This window comes from Cherax quadricarinatus, chromosome 50, assembly GCF_038502225.1.
Source record: "Cherax quadricarinatus isolate ZL_2023a chromosome 50, ASM3850222v1, whole genome shotgun sequence".
Lineage (NCBI taxonomy): Eukaryota > Metazoa > Arthropoda > Malacostraca > Decapoda > Parastacidae > Cherax > Cherax quadricarinatus.
Window position 1 is genome coordinate 4,741,618 of NC_091341.1, and position 23,762 is coordinate 4,765,379.

Sequence of the window (23,762 nt, forward strand, 5' to 3'; positions counted from 1 at the left end):
CATTCTCATAGTCTTACAAGAGTGGATATGTGGACCAAATAAGTCAGAGGGACCCGAACCAGAGAAGCCAAAAACCGGTCCTTCTGGTCCACCCACATCAAAAAAAAAAAATTTACCATCACTGATATAATTTTTATAAAAGTTCCCGTCTCGGGTACCACCCACCATATTCTTTTAAGGGTAACTAATGCATAGTGCTTCACGTATTATTTATTATAAATCATCGTAAAGAAATGAGATGTTACAGAAAGAAATGAGAGACCTGAAGCTGAGGGATTTATGTCACAGCGAAGAGTAAGAGCGCTCTTAGCTGAGCCACCATCAGCTCTCTCCAAACTTAAAAATATTTGTTGATATTTTGGGGCCATTCTCCCCTTCCTTCCCCAGGTGTTGCATGACCCTTGCGGATTTATCGCTACCCCGTGAGTATAATACTAATAATAAATATCCGGTGGTATGGAAAGACACGTAAGCAAACACTATGACACATTAGAAAACGTTTCGGTCCTGGGACATTGATCACTTCTAAGATACAGAGGTAGAAAGACATTATATATAGGCGGAGAGTGAGGTGTGAGTGACTCATGGTGACCTGAAGAATGTCATGTTGGGATGAGGACATTCTTCAGGTCACCATGCGTCACTCACGCCTCACTCTCCGCCTATATATTCTGTCTTTCAACCTCTGTATGTTAGAAGTGATCAAGGTCCCAGGACCGAAACGTTTTCCAATATGTCATAGTGTTTGCTTACGTGTCTTTCTAAACCAACTTGTCGGTATTTATTACCAAGGTTTATACCATCTGGTGGTATATTCTACTATACTAGGAGTCACTTATAAGATGACTCACGAAATCGTAATGACACGAATGCAAACAAACCATACCACGGGCGGGGATAGAACCCGCGATCAGAGAGTTTCAAAACTCCAGACCGTCGCGTTAGCCACTGGACCAGCTAGCCACAATAAGATTCGTCCAACTAGGGGACTTGAGCTAGAGTTCGTCACGGCCACGCTAGCTGGAGATTCGTCTGTAAAAACTTGCATTTGTGGTCACAGTGGTGCCTATGCTAACCTTCCTATGGTGTAGAAATATACCTTGTTGGATGAATCTTATTGTGGCTAGCTGGTCCAGTGGCTAACGCGACGGTCTGGAGTTTTGAGACTCTATGATCGCGGGTTCTATCCCCACCCGTGGTATGGTTAGTCACTTATAAGGGTAGGGGGAAATTCCCCCCAACACCAACACACATACACACACACACATACACACATTCACCATCAGCCATTCGACAGCTGTCTTGCCAAAAGCACAGGAACATCACAATTCAAATCATCCTCTTAACTCCCACCTTCTGGACTCGAGTCCAACTAATCTGTTGTCACATCATCCTTCATAAATGATACCTAACCCACACTCCAAACGAAACTCAAATCCTAATAACTGTTGTCTCTACTCACTCCGGGAACAAAAAACGAAAAAGAAAACAAAACCACTAACACAGGAATCACGTGACTACATGGGCTACCTGACGTCATTTCAAAAAGCCTCGCTTACATTTTCACCAGATCATTACTTGTCACTCACACCTCTCTCTCCCTATATATACTGTTATTTTCTATCTTTGTACGTCAGAAATGATCAAGGTCCCAGGAACGAAAGGTTTTCTATTAAGTATATCCTAGTATCTGCTCACGTGTCTCTAAACCATTCAGTTGGTATCAGTTACCAAGGTTCATTTAACGTATATATGAAGCCTATTGTTGTCGAACGTTCTTGCTTTAGTTAATTACAAGAACAGAACATTCGGATGCTAGAACAGAAAGGGTTTTTACTAGTACAACTAATAACACTACAATGCAATACACATGGTAAAGGGACAAACTTGAGGTGAATACTTTCAGTTACAAAGACTTCACGTAATGGGTGCTGTAAATGGGAATATAAACACATATGCAGTATGTGCAAGAAAGGTATAAAATACCGACAATATGAAAGTTAAGACACATGTGCAACAGATGTTGCACATGTGTCTTAACTTTCATATTGTCGGTATTTTATACCTTTCTTGCACAACTTGTCAGACACTGCAACATCATGGAATCTTGGTTCAGAGGACATCTACAAGACCTTCACGGCTGCTGCAACTAACCCATCTCTTTGGGAAGGACCTACTTCCACTGGGGAATCCCGCCTACCAGTGACTTTGCCCTCGTCTGCTGCCCGTCCCTATCCACTGACGCCTATATAAACCGCCAGTCTTCTTGTCTTTGCTCCAGATTCTCCTCCACCACGATGCTGTGAACACTGACTCCAAGGCCGAGGGACTGATTACCTCATCTTTTGTATATAGTTCTACTGTCTTCCTATTATGTCCTAGAATCTGTATTGATAAAGCCACTGGATGGCGAAACGTCTACTACAATAAAGATATCCAGATGTTGCACATGTGTCTTAACTTTCACATATGCAGTATAATGTCCTTTATTGGCAACGTTTCGCCCACACGGTGGGCTTTATCAAGTCTTCATCTCTATCCACTTAAGAACATAAGAATGGAGGAACACTGCAGAAGGTGCAGAAGGTCTACTCATATATATATATACACTTGTAGATGAATGGTTCACAGAACCGACACATTGATAAATTAGACACATGTGCAACTCTTGGGTATCTTTAATAAGGAAACGTTTCGCCACACAGTGGCTTCATCAGTCCATAAACAGGAGAAGCTTGAAGAATAGGAGGAGAATGAGGTAATCAGTCCCATCAACCTTGGGTCGATGTGGTCAGTCCATCAATCTTGAGTAGAATACGGCATATGAGCGGAGAAGGAGCTTATAAACCGTTGGTAGGAGAGGTGCAGCAGTCATAGGTGGTGTCACATTTGCCCAACGTGGAAGTAGGTCGTGCCCAAGGGTTAGGCAAGCGACGAATTCCCAAGTATTAAGATCCCAAGAAGTTGCAGTGTCTGACAGGATTGTAGATGAATGGTTCACAGAACCGACACGCTGATAAATTAGACACATGTGCAACTCTTGGGTATCTTTAACCGCCACTGTGTGGCGAAACGTTTCCTTATTAAAGATACCCAAGAGTTGCACATGTGTCTAATTTATCATATATATACTTATCCAATCTCTCTCTATAAAGCTACCCAAGGTCTAGTCCTGGCTGTTTTTCACCATACTCAGTAGATTGTTACATGCAGCATTCTCCACCTGACCCAGCATTCTCAACCGGACTTCATCCTATAAATACTCACGCACTTTCCACCCAGGTAGATCTGTTTGTGACTTGATAAAGCCCACTGTGTGGGCGAAACGTTATCAAGAAAGGGCATTACACTGGATATGTGCTTATATTTCCATTATGTCGATATTTTATACCATTTATTTCCAGTGTGTTGTGAATCTCGAGGGAGCGAGTCATTACCAAACTTCATTCCACCCTTATATTTTGCGAAGCAGAACAAAAAGCAGCCGTTTGCTGCATCAGCACAAGGATCTATTACATTTCACGGCCACTTGATGAGAATTTACAACGTGTTGAGTCAACATATGTGTCACACGACATAGGCTGAGAAAGCTATGGAACCTTTACACAGTGATGCAAAAAAAATCGTATATTCTGTGAATGATACTTTGATGAATGTCCTGTCGTACAGAGATAGTGGAGCATTTGTTTCGCATCGTTTACATACATGGATGTTCTCTCAAACTAAGACGAAAAAGAAATAAAAGTGCCATTAGCGAAGACTTTGTGGAGACCAAGTATTTGACAAGAACTAAGTTTTTAGGCACATAAGAAGGACGCTCAACTTCTGATGTCCTAGTGTCCGGCAGTATATGTAAGGAACTAATTATCATGGGTAATCCTGTAGCTGATCATTATGTCCTGGAGGCTCACAGATCATTATCAAATATATTTCCTCTTAATGCAATCACTATGGCTATTATTATAAGTGAAACTACACTCTCATTATTACCTTTCCGTGGAAGATGAAGGATGAAGACTTAGATTCCCAGTTGGCAATTTCACGTGGCCGGTAAATCATCAAGTGGAAACTGGTTCTCGAGGATCATCTGCAAAGAGGAATGAGATCTGAGGTGTGATCAGTCAAGAGATATGTCATGTAAATGATCTAGTAAACCGACAAATTGAAGAATTAGAAACTTTTGCAGCATTCAGTCCATTAGTCTTCGTGGAGTGAACACGTCGACTCAAGGCTGAGAGACTGATTACCTCAAACTCCTCCTCCTCTTCCTCCATTCATCTTTGTACCTCACTGAGGAAACCACTTGTTGGCAAAACGCTTCAACAATAGATTCCCAGATGTTGCAAGTGTCTAATTCAACAGATGCATTTCTACAATAAGTAAAGAACAGTGACAGGATACTACACAGCACACTGCTAGATGTCACTACCACCATAATGGTGAATTAATGAGGAAAATTCATTCCTCAGTCTGCATATGATGGTGCAACGGAAACTACGTATGTACAACAGGACTATTCAGGAGACACTAGGCCAGACTGACAATTATTTTTACTCGCCTCGCAGGAGCCAAGATGTGATGTCGTCTTTGAGGACGAGACATCACAGGATACGTCGGGGAACCAAATCTGTTCTCTTGTTGTCTGAGGTATTTTTAAAGCCCGTTTCTGCAGACTGCTGATAGGTTGCATAAACCAATTACCTCTCACAAAATTTGAGAACCATTATCTCTTCACTGCAACAAGATACCACGAAACTATTCCCAGGAGGAAAATAAATTATCGAACAATAATTCTGTACCGGGGAACTTCTCTCACCTGGGTCTCCCCAAAGAATTAGTCTTACCAATGTTTGGATTTTTTCTCTGAGGTTTTACATGAAGCCTCATCTAACCTTGGAATTTCTTGCTGGATCTACTTCATACCAATCACACTCACAGAGAGCTGTAGAAAGGTTCCACCGAAGACCTAAGACCATGATGGTAGCTTAATGTAAAGAGTATTTTAAAGACTGGAAATAATGTGTTCCAGTGTTAGTATTGATGAACTTAAGAGCGTTCGAGAGTCACTAACTTTCGGTCTTTTCTAATTTGATTTATGACCACCATGTACATGGTTGCCCATCAGTTTTGAAAGAGAGGGTTGGCTTTGGGAAACTAGACTTTAACTTTCCTCCACTACTTCTTCAGTCATTGGCAGATTGGATGCAGTTTTTAAGCTGTCAACTGAGAACTTTATGGAAGCCCAGAGAAAAGTTAAACATCATTATGGTAAGTCAACTGGAGTGCGCTCTTACATAGCCGGAGATTTAGTAATGGCACTACTGACACGATTTGATGGTCTTTTAGTGATAAAGAAAACTATCACTATAGTTTGAACTCCAAGGCAAAGATTCTGAATCATTTATCATGGGAATCAGCTTAAAATTTAACACCCTTATCAGTGATTCTTGCACATATGCAATTAATCTTAGTCTATTATTTTTCTTACATTCCATCTGCTTTCATAGTAGACGTTAAAAAATATTTTCTTCTTCTCGATTCTCTATGTTTTCCTAAACTATCTTGGCATTCTTGCCTCTTGTACTGCAGCTTTACACACACACACACACACACACACACTCCTTGATATCTCAAAGGCGATGGGTCCGGACATCTCCCCATGAGTCCTTAGAAAGGGAGCAGAGATGCTGTGCGTGCTACTAACCACAATCTTCAATACATCCCTTAAATCTGGGCAACTACCTGAGGTATGGAAGACGGCAAATGTAGTCCCCATTTTTAAGAAAGCAGACAGAAACGAGGCACTAAACTACAGACCAGTGTCTCTGACGTGTATAGTATGCCAAGTCATGGAGAAGATTATCAGGAGAGGGTGGAGCACCTGGAACGGAACATTATAAACGACAACCAGCACGGATTCATGGAAGGCAAATCCCGTGTAACAAATCTTCTGGAGTTTTATGACAAGGTAACAAAAGTAAGACACGAGAGAGAGGGATGGGTTGATTGCATTTTCCTGGACTGCAGGAAGGCCTTCGATACAGTTCCTCACAAGAGATTAGTGCAGAAGCTGGAGGATCAGGCGTGTGTACAATAGGAAGGGCACTGCAACGAATCAAAGAATACCTGACAGGGAGGCAACAACGAGTCATGGTACATGATGAGGTATCACAGTGGGCGCCTGTGACGAGCGGGGTTCCACAGGGGTCAGTCCTAGGACCAGTGCTATTTTTGAAATATGGGAATGACATGATGGAAGGGATAGACTCTGAAGTGTCCCTGTTCGCAGATGATTTGAAGTTAATGAGAAGCATTAAATCAGATGATCAGGCAGGACTAACAAGAGACCTGGACAGACTGGACACGTGGTCCAGCAACTGGCTTCTCGAATCCAACCCTGACAAATGCAAAGTCATGAAGATTGAGTATAGGCTAGGTGGACAAAGACTGCAAACCTCACTCAAGGAGAAAGATCTTGGGGTGACCATAACAACGAGCAAGTCTCCGGAGGCACATATCAACCAGATAACTGCTGCAGCATATGGGCGCCTGGCAAACCTGAGAATAGCGTTCCAATACCTTAGTAAGGAATCGTTCAAGACACTGTACACCGTGTACGTCAGGCCCATACTGGAGTATGCAGCACCTGTTTGGAACCCACACCACGTCAAAAAAATTAAAGAAAGTGCAAAGGTTTGCAACAAGGCTAGCTCTGGAGCTGAGGGGAATGTCCTACGAAGAAAGGTCGAGGGAAATCGGACTGACGACACTGGAGGGCAGGAGGGTCAGGGGAGACATTATAAAGACATACGAAATACTGCGTGGAATAGACAAGGTGGACAGAGCCAGGATGTTCCAGAGATGGGACACAGAAACAAGGGGTCACAATTGGAAGCTGAATACTCAGACGAGTCACAGGGATGTTAGGAAGTACTTCTTCAGTCATAGAGTCGTCAGGAAGTGGAATAGCCTAGCAAATGTAGTGGAGGCAGGAACCATACATAGCTTTAAGACGAGGTATGACAAAGCTCAGGAAGCAGAGAGGACCTAGTAGCGATCAGTGAAGAGGCGGGGCCAGGAGCTGAGTCTTGACCCCTCCAACCACAATTAGGCGAGTACACACACACGGGGCATCATGTTAAATGACACACACTTGGGCAACATCTGGATATCTCTGTTCTAGAAACGTTTCGCCAGCCAGTGGCTTCTTCAGTCCAATACAGAGAAACAGTGGATGATGATGAGTTTGAGGAAAACATCGACTCCAGGCTGAGGGACTGACTCCTCATCTTCCACTGTTTCTCTGCATTGGACTGAAGAAGCCTCTGGCTGACGAAGCGTTTCAAGGATAAATATTCCCTAATGATGCACAATTGTCTCATTTACGAATATAGAAGTGACTAATATATTTGAGAAGGTTCAAGAAGTAGAGAAATCGATGTGTTTAGATACTCATCTTTAAATGGGGCAACTGACGAAGCATGGACTTTAAGGTGTTCAGTCCCTTAGTCTAGACAGAAGTTATGAAGTTATTTTAAGGTGTTCAGTCCCTTAGTCTAGATAGAAGTTATTTTGAGGTATCAATCCCTCAGCCTTGATAGAAACTGTTTATTTAATAAGATACCAAAGATACTTAGAAGGTTGTGCTGCTCTGCAATAGATGAGTGTGAGTGGTTATGAGTTAGACCTGCATAGCATGGGCCAGAATGCCTGACATGAGCCAGTATGCCTGAAATGGGTCAGTATGCCTGAAATGGGCCAGTATGCCTGAAATGGGCCAGTATGCCTGTGTGAAGGCTTACTCAGCCCTGTAACAACTTCAGACAGTATTACCAAGGCTGGCTCCTCCTCAGGAAAATTAATGAATAGAAAAAGAAATAATAACAGACAAACAAACACTTTATTATATAGAAAATATAAAATATAAAACACTTGAATATGAAATATTGATCCTACATTAAAGAAAATGAAAATTGAAAAATATAAATATCTGAATTCAACGCTAATATATATAAAACTTGGGTGTCTGGTGTTGATGACACTGTGTGTTGTCGAAATCGTAGCCGCTGCTGATGATGGGGGGGGGGTCGCAGGTGTTGGTTACAACCCACTGGCTAGTTCTTCACAGTATAGCCTTGAGTATCCTATCCTGATGACAGGAAAGCAGGTTCTTTACCGCTGCAATGATGAGGGGTTACGTCCATACAGGTGCACAGGTAATTAAATCCAAAAAAGGGGAAGTCTCAGGACGTTAGTCCATCTCCATCAATTCTACTCGTTGATTGACAGGTGACCCTCTCTGTCATCCAAGCTGGAAAGATAGACAGGTTACCCACTGCTTAAGAAATCACTCTCCATGATAAGTACAATACCTTAAAGATGTGGTGATTATTACAACAGTCAACTTAGAGCAAGACTGAAAGGACCAAGTTTATTATTGGTCAAAAGTGAAGCTTTTAACCAATAAATCCACTAGAATACAAGGCAGGCATGTACTTACAGTAGTGTTGGGAGCTGTGAGTCTAGTGATTACTGTTTGGACTGGAGCCCCACACGTCACCTTTCGGGGGGGGGGGGAGAAGGAGGGGAAGGGATAGTGGGAGCTAGACTGACCCTACCTTAACAAGCAGCCGGCAGTCAAACTATCACTTTCGGGGTGGGGGAAAAAAGGCGGGAATAGCGGGAGCTAGACTTACCCTACCTTAACTAGTAGCCGGCAATGAAACTATTGTTACTATATCGCTACTCCTATCTATTGAACTTTTCCCTCACAGCCTGAAATGGGCCAGCATGCCTAACACGGGCCAGTATGCCTAACACGGGCCAATATGCCTGACACGGACCAGTATGCCTGACACGGACCAGTATGCCTGCCCTGGGAGCGCGGGCCAGGTTCAGCAAGTCGTGAGGGAAGACCAGGAAGTCCACGCAAATTACACTTAATTGCCCTTGTCTTCATTAGCGTCATTACATACCAACATACTGGTCTCCCAGGTCGCTAAATTGCCTCGCCAGCTTGGCGAATTAGGTTCATGACAAGAAAAATCATTTTGTGCATTCTCCTTACTGTTATATCCATCACGACATGCAAGAATCAGATGGAATCATGTAGCATGATTGTGACTGGTTACGCAATCAAAAAAGGAACAAAAGACACAAGAATGATTCATGAATAACTATCACAGAATGAGAATAATGACCCTGACTTAAGAATGACCATGGGAGGAATGAGAATAATAATGCAAGAATAATTTTTAAAATAATAATAATCTTGACACAAAAATAACGACGAGAATAATAACCTTGAGACGAGAATAATGATCATGACAAGAATGATGATTACGACGCAGGATTTAGCGTCATAACTGGAGAAGATGTTTGCTGACACAGAATTAAGGGTTACGAAGCATGACTGATGGGCGCATAAAAAGTCAGGAAAGAATTAACACGTAACCAAGACTGCGCTGCATACAAGACTGGCGGCCGCAACACAGCGAGGAATTATACATACAAGACTGGCGGTCGCAACACAGCGAGGAATTATACATACAAGACTGGCGGCCGCAACACAGCGAGGAATTATACATACAAGACTGGCGGTCGCAACACAGCGAGGAATTATACAAGACTGGCGGTCGCAACACAGCGAGGAATTATACATACAAGACTGGCGGTCGCAACACAGCGAGGAATTATACAAGACTGGCGGTCGCAACACAGCGAGGAATTATACATACAAGACTGGCGGTCGCAACACAGCGAGGAATTATACATACAAGACTGGCGGCCGCAACACAGCGAGGAATTATACATACAAGACTGGCGGCCGCAACACAGCGAGGAATTATACACACAAGACTGGCGGTCGCAACACACCGAGGAATTATACACACAAGACTGGCGGCCGCAACACAGCGAGGAATTATACAAGACTGGCGGCCGCAACACAGCGAGGAATTATACAAGACTGGCGGCCGCAACACAGCGAGGAATTATACATACAAGACTGGCGGTCGCAACACAGCGAGGAATTATACAAGACTGGCGGCCGCAACACAGCGAGGAATTATACATACAAGACTGGCGGTCGCAACACAGCGAGGAATTATACAAGACTGGCGGTCGCAACACAGCGAGGAATTATACATACAAGACTGGCGGCCGCAACACAGCGAGGAATTATACATACAAGACTGGCGGTCGCAACACAGCGAGGAATTATACATACAAGACTGGCGGCCGCAACACAGCGAGGAATTATACAAGACTGGCGGCCGCAACACAGCGAGGAATTATACAAGACTGGCGGCCGCAACACAGCGAGGAATTATACAAGACTGGCGGCCGCAACACAGCGAGGAATTATACATACAAGACTGGCGGCCGCAACACAGCGAGGAATTATACAAGACTGGCGGCCGCAACACAGCGAGGAATTATACAAGACTGGCGGCCGCAACACAGCGAGGAATTATACATACAAGACTGGCGGTCGCAACACAGCGAGGAATTATACAAGACTGGCGGCCGCAACACAGCGAGGAATTATACATACAAGACTGGCGGTCGCAACACAGCGAGGAATTATACAAGACTGGCGGCCGCAACACAGCGAGGAATTATACATACAAGACTGGCGGTCGCAACACAGCGAGGAATTATACAAGACTGGCGGCCGCAACACAGCGAGGAATTATACATACAAGACTGGCGGTCGCAACACAGCGAGGAATTATACAAGACTGGCGGTCGCAACACAGCGAGGAATTATACAAGACTGGCGGTCGCAACACAGCGAGGAATTATACAAGACTGGCGGTCGCAACACAGCGAGGAATTATACAAGACTGGCGGTCGCAACACAGCGAGGAATTATACAAGACTGGCGGTCGCAACACAGCGAGGAATTATACATACAAGACTGGCGGCCGCAACACAGCGAGGAATTATACATACAAGACTGGCGGCCGCAACACAGCGAGGAATTATACATACAAGACTGGCGGCCGCAACACAGCGAGGAATTATACATACAAGACTGGCGGTCGCAACACAGCGAGGAATTATACATACAAGACTGGCGGCCGCAACACAGCGAGGAATTATACATACAAGACTGGCGGCCGCAACACAGCGAGGAATTATACACACAAGACTGGCGGCCGCAACACAACGAGGAATTATACACACAAGACTGGCGGCCGCAACACAACGAGGAATTATACACACAAGACTGGCGGCCGCAACACAACGAGGAATTATACATACAAGACTGGCGGCCGCAACACAACGAGGAATTATACACACAAGACTGGCGGCCGCAACACAACGAGGAATTATACACACAAGACTGGCGGCCGCAACACAACGAGGAATTATACACACAAGACTGGCGGCCGCAACACAGCGAGGAATTTACAACGTCGGTGAACGGCTTCTGATCCACGGAATTAGAGCTGCCTGTCCTAGGTTCAACCATGATTATCGTCCACCGATCAGCCCTAATTTGACCAGTACAAGCTCAGTGTACTATGGCTATTTAAACAGTAAAAAAGTCACTTTCGTGACAAACTTTACTTATAGACGGTTCGCCTTCTAGTGGCTTTATCAAATATATGGAAGGTCAAGAGTAGAGGGAATCAGTCCCTCAACATGAATGAGGGACTGATTCCCTCCTTCTAATTTTCACCTTTCTTCTTTGTATTGGACTGATTAAGCCACTGCGTGGCGAAACGTTTCCTCAGTAATAATACCCAAATGTTCCACATGTGTCTAATTTATCAAGGTAAATGCACCTGACTTGCACCTGTAAAAAAATCTGATCTCACCCGGTGACACCTGACCTGTCCGTGTAGCACCTGACCTGTCCCTATAGCACCTGACCTGTCCCTACAGCACCTTATTAGTCACTGCAGCACCTGATCTGTCACTGCAGCACTTAACCTGCCCCTGCAGCACCTGACGTGTCCCGGCAACCCTATAACTTCCTTCCTATATCTCATACGCCAGACACTGCTGTTTTCTTGCCACTATGATTAAGATAAAAAACAGAAGCGCCAAACCTACAAGGGTCACACAACGCAGTTACCATTGTGAAAATAATGGTGAACGTCATAGCAATACAAGACTTCCTCGGTGAAAGCAATAATATAAACATTTTTGAAAATAAAACTGACCTGGAGAAAGAATATTCTCGAAAATATATAGTCACGGTACCGTGGGAGGAAACGTTCAGTAACACCTCGCACCTGGAAGACCCTCGTGTTGGCGCTGCAGTTTTCCTGGTCTACCCAATACCCTGAGTATGATATATATGCAGCAGATGGGTATCTTTATTGTTGAAACGTTTCGCCTAAGCAGTAGCCTTCATCGGTCAAATACAGAGGAGAATGTATTGTACGCAGCTGGAGTAGTGGCGAGGTCAGTCGCTCAGCCTGAAGAAGAGTTGATCTCCAGTGAACTTGTCGGTATTTCATACCATTTACAACATACCAATTACCGTATTGTCTCCTGTCAGCAGCAAGGTCATCTCTCAGTTGTGACCTGAGAGATGACCTTACTGCTGGTTACTGGTGACACAACATTCACCAACACCCACCATCTAGCGTTATATGTTTTTTGTTAAAGGTCACAGGCATTTATAAACCACTAAACTATAACATTGCAACCTGAATTTGAGAGTGAAGGCTCCGCATTTTCCACTTTCAGAGCTCAAGTTCTTCTAATCATTTTCCCTAAATGCCTTCATGGATACTAATTTGCTCGTACTACAAGAGCACGTGAAATCCTAAAGCTCACTTATCTCCAGTCCAGTCTAACATGTACGATTGTAGATGAATGGTTCAGAGAACCGACACGTTGATAAATTAGACACATGTGCAACTCTTGGGGGTCTTTATTGAGGAAACGTTTCGCCACACAGTGACTTCATCAGTCCATACAAAGGAAAAACTTGAAGAACAGGAGGAGAATCAAGTAATCAGTCCCTCAACCTTGAGTCGATGTGGTCAGTTCATCAATCTTGAATAGAATGCGGCATATGTGCGGAGAAGGAGCTTATAAACCGTAGGCAGGAGACGTGCAGCAGTCGTAGGTGGTGTCACATTTGTTCAATGTGGAAGTAGGTCGTGCCCAAGGGTTAGGCAAGCGATGAATTCCCAAGTATCAACTAAAATGTACGAATTTGCCTGCAAAATCCTCAAGCTCCTTCTCAATACCCCTTCACACCTTCCTTTCATCCTTTCATGAGACGTTCCTCTAGCTTCCCTCCAGCCATCACAGAATTCAACTCTCGTAGTCAACAAGTCTTCAGGGACTCAGCAGCTCAAAACTACCTCTTCGCTTCTACTGTCACCAAACATTGCCATCATCTCTGTACTCCGTTGAAAATAAGCCTGCTTTGCTGGCGATATGTTTGGTCAATAAAGATATCCAAGCGTTGCATATATTACTCATCAGCTTGTCGGTATTTTATACCAGTAATATAATAGTTATGCATAATTCCTTCTACATAACGTAACCCTCCAAACTACTCACGCTCTGAATTATACCAACACATCGACTATTATTTTCTTCACTGCTTATTTTATATGAAATATTCACATCAAATAGTGACTGACGATAGGCAGCCACTGGGGTGGGCAAGGGGTATGATGAAGCAAGGAAAGGAAGGGGCAGGGCACAGATGAGCCACCACTACGTAACTCCAGCTGGGGATACCATCAAGTCTTCTCAGAGCCCATCTATTTTCTTGGGTGAGGCATCACACAAGGTCGTGACCCCGAGAGGGACACAGATGCTGTAAAGGAACCTTGTAGCGTATCCGTTAAGGTCTTGTCCAGCGCATCCGTTAAGGTCTTACCCAGCGCATCCGTTAAGGTCTTGCCCAGCGCATCCGTTAAGGTCTTACCCAGCGCATCCGTTAAGGTCTTGTCCAGTGGTGCGGAGGTGATTCAGGGTTGAGTAACGAGATTCACCCAGCGTGCACCATCTCATTACTGACGTAAAACTGAAGGATCCACCACACAACCGCGTCAGCAATGCCTCTCGCCGGGGCACCGGACTGGCGAGTAACTTGAAAGTGAAGCCAGGTTGCAGAAGGGCAGCTTCTCTCATTTGACTGGCAGATGCGACTTGATAGACCAGAAGCTCTGGGATGATAACGCATTTTTATTTCCTTTACACTGATCAGTTTTACAGACTAAGAGCTGTTATCTTACGTCAGTTCTTTTCAAAGCCCAGCCCTATTTAAGATATACTATCATCTCCCAGGATGATACCTACAACAGTTGACTAACACCCAGGTACCTACTTACTGATAGGTGAAAAGGGGCAGCAGGTGTAAGGAAACATGCCGGAGATCGAACGACGGACACTCAATATGTGAGCTGAGTGCGCTACCAACCGAACCACGGGCACTAGGCACGACTCGGTGACCACTGCCTCAGAGCGGGAAATGACGATCACCTGTAGGCCTACTTACTCCTCACAATTCAGCTAGAGCACTCTATCTACATCACTCTACGTGACTGCATCACTCTACGTGACTGCATCACTCTACGTGACTACATCACTCTACGTGACTGCATCACTCTACGTGACTACATCACTCTACGTGACTGCATCACTCTACGTGACTGCATCACTCTACGTGACTGCATCACTCTACGTGACTGCATCACTCTACGTGACTACATCACTCTACGTGACTACATCACTCTACGTGACTACATCACTCTACGTGACTGCATCACTCTACGTGACTACATCACTCTACGTGACTACATCACTCTACGTGATTACATCACTCTACGTGACTACATCACTCTACGTGACTACATCACTATGTGACTCCATCACTCTACGTGACTACATCACTCTACGTGACTACATCACTACGTGACTACATCACTACGTGACTACATCACTCTACGTGACTACATCACTCGACTACATCACTCGACGTGACATCACTCGACTACATCACTCGACGTCACTCTACATCACTACGTCACTCTACATCACTACGTCACTCTACATCACTACGTCACTCTACATCACTACGTCACTCTACATCACTACGTCACTCTACATCACTACGTCACTCTACATCACTACGTCACTCTACATCACTCAGCTTGAACTTCACTCATTCAGCACTTCATTTGGTAATATATTCTCCAGAAAATGATAAAAACACAAGAGAATAAAATAATTTATTACACTATTAATTAAAGAGTGGGAACAAAGACCCACTCGTATAATTTCACTTTTACAAGGAGAATAATATAACACCAGACAGGGGGGGATGGATATTATAATAATCTACCACACAATTATTGCGATGGAATTACAAACTGTGTTATTGAAAGGTTCGTTGACAATTAGTGCACTACAATTCGTGTACGCGTCTGGACCTGGTCTGTCGCTCCACCCACAACCAAAACACGACCTTAAGTAAAATGATTCGTGTGTAACTAAGGTGACATGTTGTTGGGGCAACGTTTTGCTCGCCGGGCTTGTCTAAGCTCCTGGTGAGCAAAACGTTGCTACAATAAAATGTCACATTAGTTGCACTTGTGTCCTCTTATCTGACATATTGTCGATAATTCTACCACATTATTACAAGACAGTCTTACCTGCCTGAGTAACTAGTATCATAACATTAGCGGTATACGTTGCCAACAGGCTGATGAATCAAGACACCTGTGCAGCACGGTATTTATACTAGATTCTTTTAGACATATTGCCTGCGTTTGTCAATATAAATACCCAGATATAACAATGGTTATAAATGACCATAATTTTTAAAGGGGTGGACCGGTAAGCCAGCGGAAGGCCTCGGTCAGATGACCAAAAGCTCCAAAGGCGGGTCATCATCTGACTAAGACCCGCGTCAGGAAACATTTGTCCTGTTTCCTGACGAACCTTACCTAACCTAACCCAGATGTTTCACATGTGTCTGATTCATATATTGCCAGTATTGTATGCCATCAGAGTAATGATACTTGACCGATACAGCAACACCATAGAATCATGGAACAGAGGATATCTTCCACAACTCAACTGCCAACGGCTTGTCCAATATATGGGTATGACGGACTTCAACTAGTGGGTTCCGCCCACCTGAGATGCCGTCTTCTACTGCTGCACCTCTCTTTTGGCTCCAGCATATAAGTCTGCATCTTCATGCCTCTTCTTTAATAGGTCAAAGCTAAAGGACTGACCATCTATCAAGGCTAAAACACTAAACACCTTAATATTATGACATATCTTTATTTGCCACAAGTGCATGTACAAGGTATACAGGTCTAGCTGACATTAATGACATACTATTGTACAGAAAGCTGCTTGTCATGCAGAGCATTTCGGGCAAATTAGGGCAATTTTGACCCAGGATGCGACTCACGCCAGTCGACTAACACCCAGGTACCTATTTTACTCATTGGTGAACAGACTGCCAGTGTAAGGAAACACGCCCAGTGTTTCAACCCTCGCCGGGAATCGAACCCTCACGGTGTGAAGCGAGAGTTTTGCCACCAGGCCACGGCCCAACGTTAAGTCTTATTAGATACATATGCATTGCATTAATAAACTATTTAACTAGCTGCAGGCCCTCCATAATGAAGGAACAAGGAACTCTGTTTTTTTACCCCCATTATACTTCATCTTAAATTGATGGGAAGGACTGGAACATTAAAGTATTGAGATGTTTAGGGTCGTTCGAGTAGATTCCCCAGAGATGGTGATAAAAGACGATAAATAATTTCTGTGGTGTGAACAGAAAACAGGAACATATTGTGTATTGCCTGAGCATGTCAGTCACATTCCTACTGTTGAAGGCGCCTTCAACAGTCACTGTTTTAACAGCGACATCATGACTGTGGTTAAGAGGATGGGCTGCAGGAGAAAATATTATTGTTAGCTGGTTAGCCGACTATCTGCTTCCCTGTCTGCTTGACTGCCTGTCTGGTGGATTGGTCACCTGGCTGGCTGCCTGCCTGCTTGCACGGCTGGCTGGTTGCTTGCCTGGTTGGCTGGCTGGTTAGGTGGTTGGCTCGTTAAGTGGTTGGCTGATTAGCTAGTTGGCTGGCAGGCTAGCCCGCATCAAGACGGAGCCAAAATCTTCCAAACTAGTCATTGTGGCTATTCCCATGCTAATGTCTTTTTGACAAGGATCGATTAAGTTCATCCTTACAAATTTAAACTTACGAGGCACATAATGCAAGGAGGCGATAAGTGGAAGTCATATTTGGCAGGTATCTGGATGACGGGAGGAGAGGTCAAGCCCGTAGTAGCCAGATCCGTAGGGGCCAGGTCCGTAGGGGCCAGGTCCGGGTCCAAGGGACGAGAGGATTGTCTGAACCAACGAGAGAATCGCACCTAAATGACTCCTTGCACCGTATATAAATATATTAAGTTCCCAATGTACCCTGAAACTGTTATTCTTTGATTTATAAAGTTTGTGTACACTCGCAATGTGCGGCTACCCTATTTACCAAGCTTGTATATAACCGTAATGTGCGGCTACCCTATTTACCAAGCTTGTATATAACCGTAATGTGCGGCTACCCTATTTACCAAGCTTGTATATAACCGTAATGTGCGGCTACCCTATTTAGGTATCATCGAAGTACCTTTAAACCGGTTATTAGCTTTTTTTCTTAAATTTTCTTCCTCCAAGATTTTCGTTTTTAACCCCTCTGACCGCCTCCACAGTTTGGTCACCGGAGTAACGTAACCAGGTATAGGTTAGCGCAACTATAGCCATGTACATGCGCCCTCTGGCTCATTTTATCTAGGATATTTCTGATTTTGGTTTCAATGCAGTAATTTGAGAATGCCTCGGCTGCTCTCTTTCAACTTTTCAGTGCTGGTAAATCATAATTCACTGACTTTTTTTTTGGGTTATCCTAGGGTACACAGGCAACCCAAACATATGAGAGAGAAGATTACGACATTTCGGTCCGACTTGCACCATTTACAAGGTCTAAGTCGGTCCGGGAGCCAGGTCAAGGACTACGCCGAGGGGGCGTTGACCCCCGGAGCAACCCCCAGGTAGATGTACCACATCATTTCTGTTGAAGAAATTGAGATTTTAGTTACAAATTGATAACCTGCTAATGACATTTCTGAGTGGTGTCAAATTTTCAATGCTGGTATTTAAACTGCATTAGAAACTACTGCCGGTCTTTTTATTGTCCCGTTGTATTTAGTGATGTGTTGCGCGGTGGGTTTATGGTAAACTTGGATACTATTCTAGCAATGTGTAGCGACCCGAAGCTCGTATCGTTATTTACATATATGAAGCCTTTTGCATTAAAAATTTAGGATGAATAAGGGTTTTCTTCGTCTAACCCCAAGGAACTGACGGCTCACCTGACTTATTATTAGAGAGGATGGATCAGAATAGGATGATTTGGAGGGTGTATAATTCTGTAGTGGAGGGGAGGAAGGGTAGGGGGTCATCCTAGGCAAGGATGGCGGGAGGGGTTAACTATGTTTTTTGTGTAAGGAGCTTGGACATGCAGCAGGCATGTGTGAGCATGTTAGATAGAATGGTTTTTGGGACCTGACGAGTGTGGGCAGGGTAATGTAGCGGAGGGGAGGAAGGGTAGGGGGTCATCCTAGGAAAGGATGGCGGGAGGGGTTAACTATGTTTTCTGTGTAAGGAGCTTGGACATGCAGCAGACATGTGTGAGCATGTTAGATAGAATGGTTTTTGTGACCTGACGAGTGTGAGTAGGGTAATATTTTGTGAAGGGATTCAGGGAAACCAGTTAGCAGGACTTGAATCCTGGATAACCGTTAATGAGGAAACGTTTCGCCAGCCAGTGGTTTCTTCAGTCCAATACAAAAAAAAATGAACGGTAGAAGACGAATTTAAGGTAATCAGTCCCTCAACTTGGAGTCGACGTATTCAGTCCATCAGTCTTGAAGTACAGCATATACTCAGAGAAGTGGCTTATATACTTCTGTCAGGCGAGATGAAGCAGGAGGCGGCGGAGCTACAGTGGAAGTATCCATTGGTGTCAGTAGGTCCTATCTATAGGTTAGACAAGCAACAAGTGACACTGCAACAGTGTCTCATTCTTCAACTTGTCGGTTTTCTAAACCATTTACATCACATCTCAAGACTGGCTCATAGATAAAAACCCAAACAATGAATTTCAAATTTCGAGGATATTTCATGTGCCATAATTTCAGGGATATACGACGCCAAGATTTTCAGCTCTTGTTGCAACAGCCCATTAAAATTTAGAGAAATAACAAATGAGCTAGTTAAAGGGGTTATGGCTGAGATTCCTGTAAGGTTACGTTACAGCTGTTCCGGGTGTAGTATGGTGCCAGGCACAGCTGTGTTCAGTCAGTGAGGCGACACCTGAACCTGACGGGGGTGAAGCAGTACTGGTGACACTCACCAGGAAAACCCTGACACACACGTGAAATAGTCATCACACGCTACTCTCAGGTTAGGAAAAGAAAATATGGAAGGAGGAAGATTGCATCAGGCCTACTGACACATACTAGGCAGGTCCTTCTCAAACTCTTCTCAAATTGATGCCCGGGTCAGCTTGGATTCGGTTGATGGTGGGGCCACATGATGGCGAAATTAGCTGATAGCAGGGACAGCTGATTATGCAGTCAAATGATGAAGGAGCCAGTTCATGGCTGGGTTAGCTGATGGCAAAGTCAGCTGATTATGGAGTCAGCCGATAGTGGGGTCAATTGATAGTGGGGTCAGCTGATGGCGGGGTCAGCTGATTGCGGGGCCAGCTTATATGAGGACAGGTGACAGCTGGCCAGATGAAGGGGTCGTGGCCAAACAATGTAACATAATCACAGATGAACTGGTTTCAAATTCCTCAGAGAGAAATATATATATATATATATATATATATATATATATATATATATATATATATATATATATATATATATATATATATATATATAAACGGCAGGAGAAAGCACAGAAGCGGGTTTCTTTCTAGAGGCATCTCTCACTGCGTGATGTAACAAATGACACTCATGAAAAACTTGACATTCAGGTTTCTCTCAGCTGGGTAACAACTTACAGAGGAGGGTAAGCACCCTCGCTGGCTGCTGGTTCTGTTATAATCTTGATGTAGCTACACCGAGACCATCTGTTGTCCCTAACGTTCCAGGCTACCTACATAGTGTCTCCCTACCTGCTGATGGTACTGCGGATCATTGCTCCGCCGTTCGGTCTCTGACCAGGCTTCCAGGTTAAAAAAGATATACTTTTAAAAAATTTATAAGGAGGGTCTGGAAAAGCCGTCATGTTTGTTGAGTTCGCGTATTTTCCCTGAAGATATATTTCAACATCTAATATGCCTCCCGTTCTTCTAAATGATTATTTCGATTTGTTAATTTGGAAAAGGCTTCTAGTATTTTAATGTAAGTCCAGAAAGCAGAGGAACATTGTTGATATATTCCGTGGTGAGCACCAAACCCTTCTTGATCATACAGCGCCCGTGGGATAAGAATCAATCATTCAAAACACCGTAAACTCTTCGCTAATATAACCACTCAGTGTAGCTGAATGGTTGTACTGGCGCAGGTGAAGAGGCCCCGGGGACCAACTCTCGTGTTAAAATAGTTTCTAACATGTTTTTCTAAGGAAACATGAAGGGGTAATTGGTAGAATGTTAGAGGAGGTTTAGGGAGTACTTGAATAATAATAGGGAGAAAGCAGCAGTAAGGGATGAGCCATCAGAATAAGAGTAACTGGTGTGGTTCCGTAAGGATCAGTACTAGGACCACTGGGATCACCCTTTTCCATCTCCTTCATGGACATCTATAAACCTAATCTCTCCCACTTTATGCATACACTTATCCCAGGCGAAAGTATTATACATAAATACAGATAGAATATCAAGAGTGACGAACTGAAAGAACACATACCCGAGGAAGCCCCAGACATCACAGCTGATACTGAGGCAAAGTTAACTGAAACGATAACAAAAATGACTTCCAGCAGGATATCATGTAATGAAAAGGAAATTAGTAGAGATAGAGTAGGGAAAGCAAAAGCAGTGCTAATCAGAAATGAGTGGAATTTTGAAGAAATGACAGGAATAAGCCAAAGTGAATCAAATAACCATGTTGAAGAAACAGTCAAGAAGAGACGACCAAAGAAGAAGAGGTAATTTATACACCATCCTCTAATAAAAGGAGACCAAAACAGGAATACAATATATATAAAAAGAAAATGGTTGATACAGCAACGCAAACAGCAAGGAGAGCCAACTTGACCAAAGCTAAGTTGCTCATACCAAGAGATTTGAACCATGAAGAGAAGTTTGCAGCAGAAACGTGATGGAGGTTGTACTGTAAAACTTAAGTGTCGACATGTCAGGGCCACAACACATGGGAGGAGGAGATGATCCAGCAAGACTGGATCATGTATTCACCATTAGTGTATATGATGTATGCAAAAGGGAAAATGAGAAGCCTTTGTGTGCTAGTGACGATACAGAAACTCATTTCGAATACCTTGTGGAAGTCAAAATTGAGGGAAGATTAGCAAGTGGGGAGGGAGGGAAGGGGAGGGACCAGACTTCAGATGACACACACACACACACACACACACATCATAATCGGAAAGACAAATATAGGTCCACCAGCAGAACAACATACACCGATTACCTGCATAGAGAATCCCCCTCCCTGCCTTCCCTATCCCTGCCATTCCCCTCTCTGCCTTCCCCCTCCTGGTCATCCCCCTCCCTGCCACCCCTCCTTGCCATGTCATCCATCTCCCTGCCACCCCCTCCCTACATCCCACTCTCTGCATCCCCCGTCCTTGCCACCCCCTCCCTGCATCCCCCCTCTGAAATCCCCTTTGCCATCCCCCTCCCCGCCATCCCCCTCCTTGCCATCCCCTCTCCCTGCCTTCCCCATCGCTGCCATCTCCCTCCCTGCCATCCCCCTCCCTTCCTTCCCCGTCCCTGCCCTCCCCTTCCTGCCATCCTTCTTCCTGCCACCCCCCTCCCTGCCATCTCCCTCAATACTTTCCTCTCCCTACCATCCCCCTCTATACCTTCCCCCTTCCCTGCCATTCCTCTCCCTGCCATTCCCCTCCCTGCCTTCCTCTCCCTGCCATCCCCCCTCCCTGCCATCCCCTGCTCTGCCCTCCCCTCCCTGCCATCCCTCTTTCTACCTTCCCTCTCTTTGCCATCCTCTTCCATGCCACCCCCTCCCTACAATCCCCCTCCATGCCATTCCCCTCCATGCCTTCCTCCTCCTTACCATTCCCCTCCCTGCCTTCCCTCTCCTGACCATTCCCCTCCCTGCTGTCCCCCTCACTTCCATCCCCACTTTCTGCCTTCTCTCTGTCTTTCCCTTTCTTGTCTTAACGTTCATCCCTTCCCTTTACCTGTCTCTCCCATTTCGTGTATGTACTCACCCAATTGTACACAAGAAGCCCAGCATCTTCACTGGTTGCTACTAGGTCACTCTCCCTGCTCCATGAGCTTGATCATACCTCTTATTAAAGCTATGTATGGATCTTGCCTCCATTACATCACTTTCCAGACTATTCCACTTCCTGACAACTCTGTGACTGAAGAAATGCTTCCTAACATCCCTGTGACTCATCTGAGTCTTCAATATCCAACTGTGATCCGTTGTTGCTGTGTCCCATCTGTGGAACATCCTGTCTCTGTCTGCCTTGTCGATTCCTCTTAGTATTTTATATTTCGTTATCATGCCCTCCCCCCCGCCCCTCCTGTCCTCCTGTGTCGTCAAGTCGATTTCCCTTAACCTCTCCTCGTAGGACATGCCCCTTAGCTCTAGGACTAGTCTTACTGCAAACCTTTGTACTTTCTCTAAGTACCTCATGTGCTTAGCCAGGTGTGGATTTCAGACGGGCACGATTCCAGACGGTGTACAAGGTCCTGAACGATTCCTTCTAAGATGTCTCAATGCTATTCTTAGGTTAGCAGCGTCCATATACTGCAGCAGTTATTTGGTTAATATGCGCTTCAGGAAATGTGCTTGGTATTATATTCACCCCAAGATCCTTTTCTTTAAGTGACGTTTGTAGTCTTTGTCCCCCTAGGGCCTAGGCTGTACTCTGCGGTCTTCTTAACCTTTTCCCAATCTTCATGACTTTGCACTTGGTGGGGTTGAACTCCAGGAGCCAGTTGCTGCACCAGGCCTGCAGCCTGTCCAGATCCCTCTGAAGTCCTGCATGATCCTCCTCCGATTGAATTCTCCTCATTAACTTCACGTCGTTTGCAAAGAGGGACACTTCTGATTTTATTTCTTCCGTCATGTCATTCACATATACCAGAAACAGCACCGGTCCTAGGACTGACCCCTGTGGAACCTCTCTCGTCACAGGAACCCACTTTGACACACCATCACGTACCATGACTCGCTGATGTCTTCCTGTCAGGTGTTCTCTAATCCATTGCAGTGCCTTCTCTGTTATATCTGACTGGTCCTCCAGCTTTTGCACTAATCTCTTGTGAGGGACTGAGTCAAAAGCCTTCTTGCATCCCAAGAAAACGCAGTCTATACCCCCCCCTCTCTCTTTTCTCTCTCTCTCTCTCTCTCTCTCTCGTCTTACTGCTCTCACGCTGTCATAGAACTCCAGTAGGTTTGTAACACAAAATTTTCCTTCCCTGAATCCGTGCTAATTGTCGTTTATAAACTTATTCCATTCCAGGTGCTCCACCACTCTTCTGATAATCTTCTCAATGACTTTGCATACTATACACGTCTGTAATACT

General features: G+C 44.6%; 1 long non-coding RNA gene across 1 annotated transcript in view; it reads right to left on the reverse strand.

The window, feature by feature from the left end:
* Positions 1 to 3,990: 3,990 nt before the first annotated feature.
* LOC138854125 (uncharacterized) overlaps positions 3,991 to 23,762 on the reverse strand; it is a 386,990-nt gene continuing 367,218 nt past the window's right edge. Inside the window, exon 3 of the long non-coding RNA XR_011393334.1 lies at positions 3,991 to 4,087. This is a non-coding gene — a long non-coding RNA (uncharacterized lncRNA). The remainder of the gene's footprint in view (positions 4,088 to 23,762) is intronic.